Source organism: Tursiops truncatus, chromosome 16, assembly GCF_011762595.2.
Source record: "Tursiops truncatus isolate mTurTru1 chromosome 16, mTurTru1.mat.Y, whole genome shotgun sequence".
Lineage (NCBI taxonomy): Eukaryota > Metazoa > Chordata > Mammalia > Artiodactyla > Delphinidae > Tursiops > Tursiops truncatus.
Window position 1 is genome coordinate 44,039,788 of NC_047049.1, and position 12,342 is coordinate 44,052,129.

Sequence of the window (12,342 nt, forward strand, 5' to 3'; positions counted from 1 at the left end):
TATGTCCTCAGGTAAATTCAAATTAAGACAACAATGAGATACCACTACACACCTATTAAAATGGTCAAAATTCAGAACACTGATGATGCCAAATGGTGGTGAGGATGTGGAGCAACAGGAACTCTCATTCACTGCTGGTAGTAATGCAAAATCGTATAGCTACACTGGAAGACAGTTTGGTGATTTCTTGCAGAACTAATAATCTTATTATACAATCCAGCCACTGAACTTCTTGGTATTTACCCAAAGGAACTGAAAACATGTCAACACAAAATACAAAAACCTGCACATGAATGTATATAGCAGCTTTGTTCATAATTGCCAAAACTTAGAAGCAACCAAGATGTCCTTCAGCAGGTAAACGGATGAGTAAATTGTGGTACGTCCAGGCTATGGAATGTTATTAAGCACTAAAAAGAAATGAGCTATCAAGCCATGAAAAGACATGGAGGAACGTTAAGTGCTTATTACTAAGTGAAAGAAGCCAATCTGAAAAGGCTACATACTATATGATTCCAACTCTACGACGTATTGGAAAAGGCAAAACTATGAAGAGAATAAAAAGATCAGTGGTTGCCAGGGGTAGGGGAGGGGGAGGGATGAATAGGTGGAGCACAGAGAATTTTTAGGGTAGTGAAAATACTCTGTATGGTATTATAATGATAGATATATATAATTATACATTGGTTAAACCCATACGATGTACAATACTGAAAGTGAACCCTAAGGTAAACTGTGGACTTTGTGTGATTATGATGTGTCGATGTAGGTTCATCAGTTGTAAGAAATAAATGCACCACTCTGGTGGGGGTTGTTGTTAATGGGGGATGCTATGAATGTATGTGGGCAGGGGATTTATGGGAAATCGCTGTACCTCCCTCTCAGTTTTGTTGTACATCTAAAACTGCTCTTAAAAAAGTCTTTAAACAAGAAAAAAATGGAATTGAAATATGGATGAGATTTTAGGAATTACACAGGATGTGAAGGATGAAGAATGATTTGGAGACTTTGGTAAGTACAGATGACAGCCAAATACATTCTATCATAAAAATTAATTGATGTACTTGAAATAGAAGAATACATGAAAACAGAAACTTTTATTTAGGAAGGTTTGAAAAAACTTTCTTGAAATGACAAAAAACTATATTATTAGATCAAGAGTACTTATCACATCTTAGGAAAAATATGTAAGAAGTAATCATTAACCAAGACATTTTCTTCGAAAGTGACTAAACTTTAAAAGTGAATATAAATCCTATAAGCATCCAGGAAGAAGAAAATCATTTATAAGGAGAAAAAGATAATTCTTGCCTCAAACTGTCCCAACTATATTTAGGGAGGGAAATCCTACAGAGGGTGAGAGAGAAATATTGTGACCCATAAATTATATATATTCAGGTTGTTAGTCACCTGAAAAGATATGAAAAGAAAATTTCAAATAAACAAAGAAAAATTAATTCCTGTAGCATAATCTATGACCTTTCCTATAATACTAATATGGAAAGATTTAAAAAATATGGTTAAGTTCCATGTCCCATAAAGTGAAAGTACCATATATAAGGATCTTTGGACAAAGATGTTTATTACAGCTTTGTTCATAGGGGCTAAACATTTTTCAATTAGGGAACAGTAGTTCTGTTTATATCATAAACTCTTATGCAGCTGACAAAAGGAGAGAGAGAGAGAAAGGAGGAGGAGGGGGAGGGGTAGAGGTGGGGGAACGGGAAGGGGAAAGGGAAGGAGGGCAAGAGGGAGGGAAATTAAATTAGAGGAATTTCCATCTGATATTGTTGAGCGAGAAAAGCAAAATGAAGAAATCACATATAGTACGATTCCATTTGAGTAATCAAACAATTGTTGAAGAGTCATATCTATCCGTCTACCATGCACGCTAATATTTAAGTATTGTACATTGATACACCAAAGATGTATTGTACATTCGTGTATGATTATAAGAGCAGGGGGCAATATGGAAGTAGACATAACTGGTTGTAAGCATGGACTCCTTTAGTGTGGGAACATGAGCTTGGAGGCTGATGTGGCTGCAAGGAAGAAAGATAAAAGGAGGAGAAAGTAAAAATGAAAAAATACTGCTAAGCAAGCAAATAGTATGTTTAATGTATTTATGCCAAATCTGAACTCTTGGTTTTATATATTCATTTTCTTATTACTTTCTAATATATTAATTTCTATCTTTATCTCCTTACTGTCTTAACTATTTGAAAAAATTATTTGCCTCTTGTTTGGTTATGATTTTGGTTATGATGATTTTGGTTATGATGATTTTGCGGAACTACTTATGTTTTACACAGTCAAACTTGTCCATCTCTTCCTTTACTATTAATTAGTTCTGTGCATCTTTAGAAAAGTTTTATATATCCCAGCATTATAAAAATATATTCTCTTCGTGCAGTTATAAATTTCATTTATGTTTGAATGTTTGCCACAACTGCGAGTAAGTTTGGTATGAGGACTTAGGTAGGAGGCTGTGCTTCCTGCTTCCGGCCCTCCGCTCCAAATCTAGCTCATTTTCATGGTACTGCTTATTCGATAGCCCATTTCCCCTCTCTTACTGAACTGTCACATTTATAAAATTCAATACTTTCATTTATTTTTGCTTGCATTTCTTGATTTTGTCTTATTCTGTTCGTTTATTTCTGCATCTGAACTACTGGATTTTTAAAACTGAAATGTATTTGACATAACATTGTGTAAATTTAAGATGTACAGCACGTTCATTTGGTAAGTTTATATAGTGTAATATGATTGCCGTTATGGCAGTAGTTAACACTTCTATCATGTTACATAACTGTCATTTCTTTTTAGTGGCTGAACCACTGAATTTTAATTATTTTCTAGCTTTTAACATCTGGCAGTACAAACCTCACTACCTTTCCACTTCCAACTACTTATTTCTCTGATTTTTGTCGATTACTCTTGTATATTTAGTCTTGATATTGAAAAAAAAATTTCAAGACCAAGTTTCTAAAAAGAAAAATGTTTGGAGTTTTATTATGATTATATTAATTATTACTATATGACATATCCTAAGAATTCCTCTCCCTCTCCCAGACCAAAACATGTCTCTCTATTTACTTGAGTCTTATTTTATGTCTGTCGAGAGAGTGGATGAGGCCTTCTAAGCAAAATAAAACAAGACCCAGAAATTATAAGGGAAAGTAACAGATATGAGTACACATAAAAAAAAATCGCCAAAGGAAAAAAATGGCAGAAGTTAAATTAAAAGACAAGTCAAACTGGAAAAATATTTGTTACACATGTCAGAAAAAACATGTCACTAGGGTAAAGCCAGGGATTTCTCATCCATCACCAAAATACCAAAACCCAATAGAAAAACTGACAACATGCAAAGCAATCCACGAAGAAAAGACTAAAAACAACCACAGCAACACAACCAATAGCATACTGTTGTTCACCTGTCAGCCTGGAAAGGAGTAAATTGCCTGACAATAGCCTGTTTGGCAAGAGGAGGGGAAAGGGCCTCTCTTACACTTTGGCAGGAGTGCGAATTTGTGCATTGCTTTGGAGAGTAATTTAGCAGTTTCCAACAAATGAATAAAAGACAGATTCTTGGATCTTAAAATTGCTCCTCTAAGAATTTATTCCACAAGGCACACTCCAGCGTGTCCAAAAAGGCACTTAAACAACGGTGTGATATTATCTGTAAAGGCCAAAGATGGAAAGCTCTTAAATGCCAAGCTATAGCGGTTTGGTAAAATGCTTTCTCATTCTTCCATAAAATAAAATACAATGCAGTCTTGAAAAAGATTTAGTTGGTCTGTATGTGCTGAAATGTATTGTTACAGTAAAGAAAAGCTAGATGCAGAGGAGTGGGTTCTGATGCTCTCATTTGACATAATAAGGATACGTAAACATACACAGCTAAGCACAGGGATTGCACATGCAAGGGAACTGGAGAAGCACACAGAAACTATGAATGATGGTTACATCTTGCAAGGAGTTTGGGGGTCTGGTTTGTGAGGGAGATTTGCTCTTCATTTTTTTACCTTTATGTAGTATTTGGATTTTTTCTAACATACTTGCCTTATGTTTCAATAAATAAATAAAAGAGGATTAGATTAAAAAGCCTAAGAATGAATCTGAGATATGAATCATCAATGTTTGCAAACAGATAATATAGAATATCTCTCTCCGATCTCAATTGTAATTTGCAAAATTGGCCCAGTTATGAGTTTCTAAGTTTTGTGAAAATTTGAATTCCATCCCATTATGCTTTTGAATTTTGAGGGCAGGTGGCTTTAAACCCAGATGTGAGTGGAACTGCATGTCAGGGATCACTTTCAATTAAAAAAGAAAAGAGGTTTAGATTGATTAGCTAAGGTTAGATGAACTTTTACAGAGAAGGTAAGACTGATGTGGTGGGGAGAGGAAACAAGAAATGATGGGGGTAGATTTTGCTAATATTACACAGAAGGCTGAAACTTGCTCAGCCTTTGCTTTCTCTTTGTTCAACCTCTTATGGGAAATGCACTGTCAAACTATTTTCTGTTCCTTTTCTGTACCTGAGTATGACTTTTGTTTCAACCCTCTTTGGCATAAGAATTTTAATTATTTCCTTGACCTTAGGTCTAATCAAGGTTACAGTCAATTTCTTCTTGCTGGATCTTTCCGGATTCCCGGCTGCAAGGCTATCTGTGGGAGTCATACAGAAATAGGTTGTAATCTATTAACTGAACGATTGCTCATATATCCTTTGTGAGTCCTGGGAGTGCTGAGAGCTTTTTAGAATAGTCTGGAGATAATACCCTGGCCTTGTCCATGTTCATTTTTGAAACAAAGCAGATGTGGAATAATTAGTTGTTGGTTCCATATTTTTGGAAGACATGAGTAATTTTGTTTCCTGAAAGAATGCACAAAGCTGATGCATTTCCCCATAGCAGGAGGAGTGCAGTACAGGGATGTGCACAGGGTTTATGGGAATGGAGTGGAAGGAAACTGGGCAGGACTCAAACGATGAGGAGACATTCTCTAAGGGGGAAATGGTCACAGGACAGAATTAGAGAAGGCAGATAGGTATGGGGGACTGGAAAACAACTCTTAATTGAACAGGCCCGACACATGTGTGAGACACTCCCGGGGCCTCTGCACTGTCAGGGGATCTTGATGCGAGAGCCCTGGGAATATGACCCACTCCTTCCTGCTAAGTAACTCCCTTTGGAGGCACAGAGACCTGGCTCTCAGGTAAGGTCCCTCCACTCACCAGGTGGTGTCCATATGTAAATCGCTCACCCTTTGAGAGCCTCCATTTTCTCATCAGTGAAATGTAAATATTTAGCACCAGCTTCACAAAATCTTGTGCCTGGCACATAGCAGTTGCTCAGTAAATACACGTTCTCTTTATCCTTCATGGATTCCTTTTGTCTAAGTACTGTTTATGAATCAGTTTAGTATTCAAAGTCTTCCACGTTTGAGCCCCTCATCTTATTCAACAAATGTAAACTACTAACGTTTCTGAATGTTTGACTGATTTTGATAATAGAAACAACTGACATTACTCTAGCAAGTTACTCCTTACACAGGCTTCTAGATCTTTTTACCATATGCACCCTGTGATGCAGCTGGGCTAGGATTAATACGGTCCCAATAGATGAATGTGGAAGTGGGGGCTGAGGAGCTAAGTAACAGGTAAGGTCATAGTGAGTGATGGGCATAGCCAAGCCTCAACCAGGTGCTCTGGCCTAAGCTGGTAACAGTCCCCTAAGCAGGTCATTAAACATCAAAGTCATGTCGTTCTCCCTTTCCCATATGTTCTTCCTTTTTGCCTTTGGAAACAGATTCATTTTCAGGATTCATCTTAAGACTTTCATATACCAGGAATTTTTCCAACACCAGAGTGAAATGTGTGTGTGCGTGTGAGTGCGTGTGTGTGCATGCTAAATGTTCTGGCATTTTTGTAGGACACCCTTTGGAGGCTCTGGAATGCCTCTATAACAGTCCTTCCTTTGCATGGGAAGAAAATGTGGGCAACAGGCAGTGACCGTGTTCTTAAGCAAGGAAGAGTGTGTGTGTGTGTGTGTGGTGTGTGTGTGTGTGTGCCTCTTCCTAGAAGACAGGCTTGGCAGACTGCAGCAGAGGAAAGAAGAGAGACGTGTGATGTTTCTAGGTGCCCTGGGAGAAGTCCCTTTTTGTATAGAAATTATTTATGCTTCCCTTTATAGTGCTTTTGGAAGAATAGAAAGAAAAACCTATTTCCTGTATGAGATAAGAATTTTTTGATTGGGTGTGTCTACTGAGCCAGCCTCAAATGATATAAGAACTGTGCTTGGATGTCACTGTTGATCCCACAGTACAGTCCTCATAAAAGTAATAAAAGGCTTCAGACACTCCCCATCCCGTTTTGGGTGCTTGCTGGCTTACCCTGTGGAGGCGGCTTGGCTTTGGTAGCCGGAACCCCCATCTGCTTTTTGCACAATATAGGAGTCAAGTTGATCTGGTTCTGGACCATGAGGGTGATGTCCAGGTGTTCCTTGTTACCGATTTTGTAGAAATTAAAGGGATATTAAAGCTCCTTTGTCTTGACATTTCCATTTCCTTGTGAGGAAAAGAATCAAAGTGAGATCTGGCCTGTAGGGAAGTTTTCCCACGTTGGGAGGGTCCTGAACCACTGAGTGAGCTTTCTTGGGACCAGAAGACCTGGATGTCAGCTGCATTGATGGCAAAGTGCTCCAGTGCCCTGGTGCCAGAGCTGCATCTGGTGACAGTGATGGTGACACATGGCGAGTAAGAACCTTCTGTCTGGGGGAGGCGGAGTCGGGCATGCAGTGAAGGTGTGCGGGTCTGCATGCTGGGGAACAGAAGCTGAGAGCCTGTGAGGCTGGGCTGGAGGAGGCAGCTGACGTCCAGGTGGGGGTGTGGTAGGGGAGGTCTCACAGGGAAGGCTTGTACATAGAAAAGATTATTTCCCCAGAACATATAGGATAAAACTGCCTGTGCTGAGTTTTAACGTAGCACTTATCACAGAGTCTATAATGGGTTAAAGTCACAACCTGTGGGAGGGCATGGGTCTAGGGATGATTGAGGCCACTACTCTCATTGGACAGATGAGGAAAATTAGGCTCAAAAAGGAGGATCGGAAAGCCCAGCTTTCCTGCTCTGGCCACCATATGTCACTGGGAAGGAAACCCTCTGGGTCTGAGAGCGCTGACTAGAGTCAGTGGCTGTAGCTGGCCCAGGCCTAAGGTGGCCTCAGGCTTAAGTGGGAACCCTGGGGGCCGGTCAGCTCTGCTTGGGCTCTCCTCTGTGGAGCTGGCCACCCCAAGGGAAGCTGTGATTTGAGGGTCCCAGAAAGAGGGTGTGGCCAGAAGCACAGCAGAGAGGGTCATTGCGGGAACAGCTCCCTCCGATGGTGTCCAGAAGATGTGGAGGAGGCCGAGGTAAGGCCATTTGTGGAAGGCACCTTGAAGTTAAAAATAATTTCACGGAGCTTTAGATAATTTATAGGCAGGGAAAGTGAGTTGGAGAAGTCACCAAAAAATAGATTAATGATTCCATTATCAAATATCTTGGGTTTAGCTTTCTGGAAATCAGTGTTCTTCTCTTTAAAAATGACAGCTGGCCTTTTCTATGAACATCGCTGCCTCTGGCTCTCCCTCTGAAGTTAGAGTTATTTGGTGCCCTGTGAGCCTGTAAGATGTGTGGAGGGGTCTCTGCGGTTCATCAGGGAACTTGCAGAAGCAATCATCTGTTTTTTCCCACTGGTTGTGACATTCCATGGCTAAAGAGTTAGTGGACCCTTTAGTGTTCTCAGTCTTCCTAAAACCAGGAGAGGAATTCTTCCCAGACTGGAAGGTGCCCCAGAATGAGCTAGAAAGAAGATTCTTTTTTAGTCCTAATGCGGGCTTCAGAAAAAGAAAGATGGATGGCCAAGGTTACGTGTCACATAAATTGGACAGTGAGAGTATCTCATTCAGCATGAAAAATGAGTTGGAAATGGGGACCCTGGGCAAGCCAAGGAAGGACCTTTTGTTCTTCCTGGGAGCTTTGTCACCTTAAAAGGCCTTTAATCAACCAACTAGTCAGTCCATCAGATGTGGTGGCCTAGTAGTACTGTGGTTATTGCACATCAGTTTTTAATGAAATTCCATCAGTTTGAAGGAGGGATTTCTGGACAATACTGGACTAAATACTTCATCTCAAGAATCTCACCATCTAGGTAAGGAAATTGGGTGAAGACAAATGACATACATGTAAATGCAAACAACTAGATGTTTATCTGTGTGCTCTGACTGTGAATGCAGTTTGAATGGAGAGAAAGGTGACATTTCTGTGGTCTGGGGTCACCAGGGACAATTTCTTGGACTAAGTTGCACTTGAGTCAGACCTTGAGGATGGTGTTAGTTTCAGCTAGACCAAGGGGAAAAGTCTCTTTCTGTAAAAAACTGTATCCCACAGACACAATGGGCCCACTTCTGTCCCCACTTTCCAGCCACTGCACCCCAGGGAATACCAGCATCACCAGAGATCACTACTGCCCAGTGCCAGCTGGGGTGTGCCCCTCATTACCCTGCCAGAGCCATCTGAAAGCCGCTGAATCAGTTCAAGAGATAAAAGTGATACCACTAAGCCCAGCTCTGCCCTTTGTTAGAAGCAGCCCAGAGTTGGATGACACACCATAAATACAGAGTTCTCTGTGAAGAAATTGCTAACTTTCTGGTGAATCTTGAGATTATAACTAGCTTGCAAGGGGAAATTATTTTTCTCATTTATGTTGACTGGGAATTAGAGCTTTCCAAGGTCTCTTTACTACTTCCTTATCCTGTCACATAGAATTTAACAATTATATAGTGGAATCACCCAAATTTCCTAGGAGATGCTTTCTTTGAAGCCACAAACATCATAGAGAAAAGCAGAGAGCTAGAAACTCCCTCCTCCAGCCCTGAATACCAGAGGATACATTTTTTTTTCCTGGACAGTTTTCCCAAAGAAAAGCAAGCAGACTAGGGACTGTTAGTCTTTAATTTGGCAGGAGGGGGAATGGCTGGGGAGTCCTGCATTCTGAGGTTTGTAGGTGCTTCAAGTAAAAGGTTGTAGGTAAGAAGGGAGAGGGAGAGAACAGGGGTGATCAGGGTGGGGCTTCTAAAGGCTTGTAAGAATAAGGCTAACGCCAGCCTGACTATTGCAATAAGGTGATAGGCCACTCTGGCAGCCCTCCAACAGATCAATGTCGCTTCAGCACAGAGGTGAGGCCAGGTGCCGTGCAGATGAACCTCTGCTACTTGCTGACTCCCAGCGGGCCTGGAGGGGTGGGTGTAGCTAACCCTTTCCTCCACCTCACCCCTACTCCATGCAGATGAAGGAGGAAGGACTACAGTTGCTGAGGGGCTGGGTCTGTGGAGGGGCTGAACCTGTCCTCAGACCAGCCCAGGGAGCAGCACACACAGTAATGGGTTGGCCTGGGATTTGGCAGCGTATCTTGTGAGGAGCGGTGTCCACATCAGACCAGCGCCCTCCTGTGGCAGTTTTAAAATTCGACCCCCAAGTCTGTGACATTTCTCCCATGGAGAAATGTGGTCTTTGAGCCCTCACCTTGCTCTGGGTGGGTTTTGACTGTTCCTACCCATAGAACATGGCAGAAGGGAAGTCGTGTCACTTTCAAGGCTGAATGACAAAGGGCTTCCACCTGGTCCTCTTGGAACGCTCACTCTTGGGACACTCCCTCTAGATGAAGCCACACGGAGAGGCCTCGTGCAGGTGCTTCAGTTGACAGACTCACTGAGGTCATCCAAGTGCTGACCGACACCAGGTATGTGTTTGGAGAAGCTCAGCAGGGACAAGACATCTCCACGGGTGCTCTGTCTGTCTGAGCTCCTGAGCTGCAGAGTCTGAGAGCATCGTAAAGTAGTTGTTGTTTTATGTCACTGACTGTGGGACATTTGTCACGTAGCACTAGATAACTTGCACACAATCCAGACGTTTTGGTTACTGTATGCCTAGGCCTTGTCTACCATGCTCACCCAAAGGTGGATGAAGAGAAAAAGAAAGTGCACTGTGTGTCCTGAGAGGAGAGTCTGGGGCATCGTGGAAATTAGGCATTGCCTTGATAATTAGAGGGAGGTTTATCCATTAGATTAGAAAAGAAAAAAAAGTAGGAGAAAAACACTTCCATTAACTTCAGAAAAACCAAGAATAAAATGCATAAAAAACAAATCTTATGAGCACCCTGGCATTAAAATTAGGAAAAACAATTCTCTACAAAAGCTGGGCTAGTTTTTGTCCTCCCTCTGCCATAGGTCATCTATATGTAATAAGAATGCAAGAAGAGATTTTCACATATGCACAAGCCCAGAAAGTTTTTCTTCTACAAACCCTCTCCAAAGCCTTTGTGGCCCGCTGATGGACAAGTCACGGGAAACCTCCATGAGAAGCTGAAGTGTGGGAGAGCAGGCTCAGCAATACAGGTAAATGTCAGAGTCTTCCTGGGGTCTCCTCTCGCCCTCCCCTCTCCTCTTGAGTCTGAGTTTGCTCATTTTACCTCCTCAGTGTCCCTTACTTCCACGTCTTCCCGCCTCCCCCTCCCTGCCATGTTCCAAGCTGACCTACCCCTCTTCTACTCCTCAAGTTGGGGAAGAGAGTAACACAGAAGCATGACCTGATCGCTCTGCAGCTTAGAATGGCTCCCAGGCTCCCTTCCCAGCCCCTGTGGTACTCCCCTCTCCAGGGGGCTGTGTTCAGACCCACTGGTTCTGCAGAGGCCTGCCCTCTCTGATCTCCTGTCCCATCCCACACAGCCCATGACAGGCCCCACTCTTCCAGGGCACTGGGGGCAGGTGGTCATGCATCTGAGGTCACAGCTGTTACCTCTCCAGCCCCTGAGCATGAGAAGGTGGCACACTCTCAGGTAGGCTCATCATTCTGGCCTTAATATGCCAGGTGGGCAGTGTGTGTTCAGTCAGTGTCGTTGAAGGAAGAATAATGAGCTTCAGCTTCAGTTGAAGTTGTCTGCCATGCTTCCCTCTTCCCGCTACCCCGTGATGCCTCCATGGGCCTGTGTCTCGCTGGTCTTTGTGAGTTCTTTGTATGTACGAGCTCTGCACAGGGTGAGTGAGTTGATGCTATGGAATGAAGCAAACTTAGTTCTGGCTGGCATTTTGGGGATGAACAGAAGGTCACATCTTGACCTCATCCTTCAATTAGAAGGTCACCATCTACAGGAAATTTTCTCTAATTTCCCAGGCAAGCACAGATCCTTCCTGCTTTTAAAAGACCACAGTATAACATTGCTCCCCACATTGTTTTTTAGTGTTAATTTATGTCTCATTTCACCTAAGTTGGGAGCATTTTAAGGGACCAGAATTGAGTTTGATCCATCCTGTGCACAACAGCATGAGGTATTGTTGGGAGAGATGGGTGAATGCGGTTAGGATGCGGGATTAGAGAAGGATATGGGAGGAGATGCTTCCAAGGGTGGGAACCACAGCGGCCCAGATCAGGCCCTGTCTGCCTGGCCAGAGGCTGCTCACCTGTGCACCTCCTGACCCCGGCCTGGGCCACCTTTGGAAGCTTGTTTGAACTCTGGTTTCAGAAACATGCTCCTTCACTTCTGGGTATTGCACATAGAGAAACTAATAAAATCTGGGAAAGCGGTAAAGAGTCATCCAGGCACGCATGTGGGGTTGGCGTGTTTCAGGGGATATTGTGTGACCTTTTCCACCTGCCTTTGGAAGAGAGGGTGTAGGTTTGTCAACAGAGCCCAAACTTAACCTTCAGAGGAGCCCACCACCCGCTCCCACCAGTGCATGTGTCCCAGCACATTGTGGCTCCCCATCCCGTGTGCACAGCGAGGGGGGAAGGTGACACTGGGGGCAGTGGCTTCTCTGGAGAGACAGATGTCAGCCGGGGCAGCACTGCCTCCGTGGTGCAGCCTGCAGGCCAGGGAGCTGGCAGTGCACTCTGCCCTAGGACAGAGGCTTCCCCAGTTCAATCAGCACTTTGTTAAATCCCGAGGGACACAGGCACAGAGCCGGTTACTTGTGGAAGGATCCCTTGTGCTCCAGAAGGCTGCCAAAATTGCTGTGAATGCTCTCATAGAGGCAGGTTCAAAGGCCGAGGAGCACAGAAAGGAGGAATCTCTTCCCTCTGATGAAAGGAGTTAGAGGTGGAGGAGGACTCATGGAGAAGAAGGCACATGAATTAGACCTTAGAGGATGCACATGACTTTGGGAGTCTAGAAGGAAAGAGAGGGAAGAAAAGACAATGACCTGAGCGAAGGCGGAAGAGTCCAGGGGTGCTTGTATGTTGGCAACAGAGTGTGCTGAGGAGCTGGTGGGAGCTGACTCTGGGGCTGTGGCAGATTATTTAGGG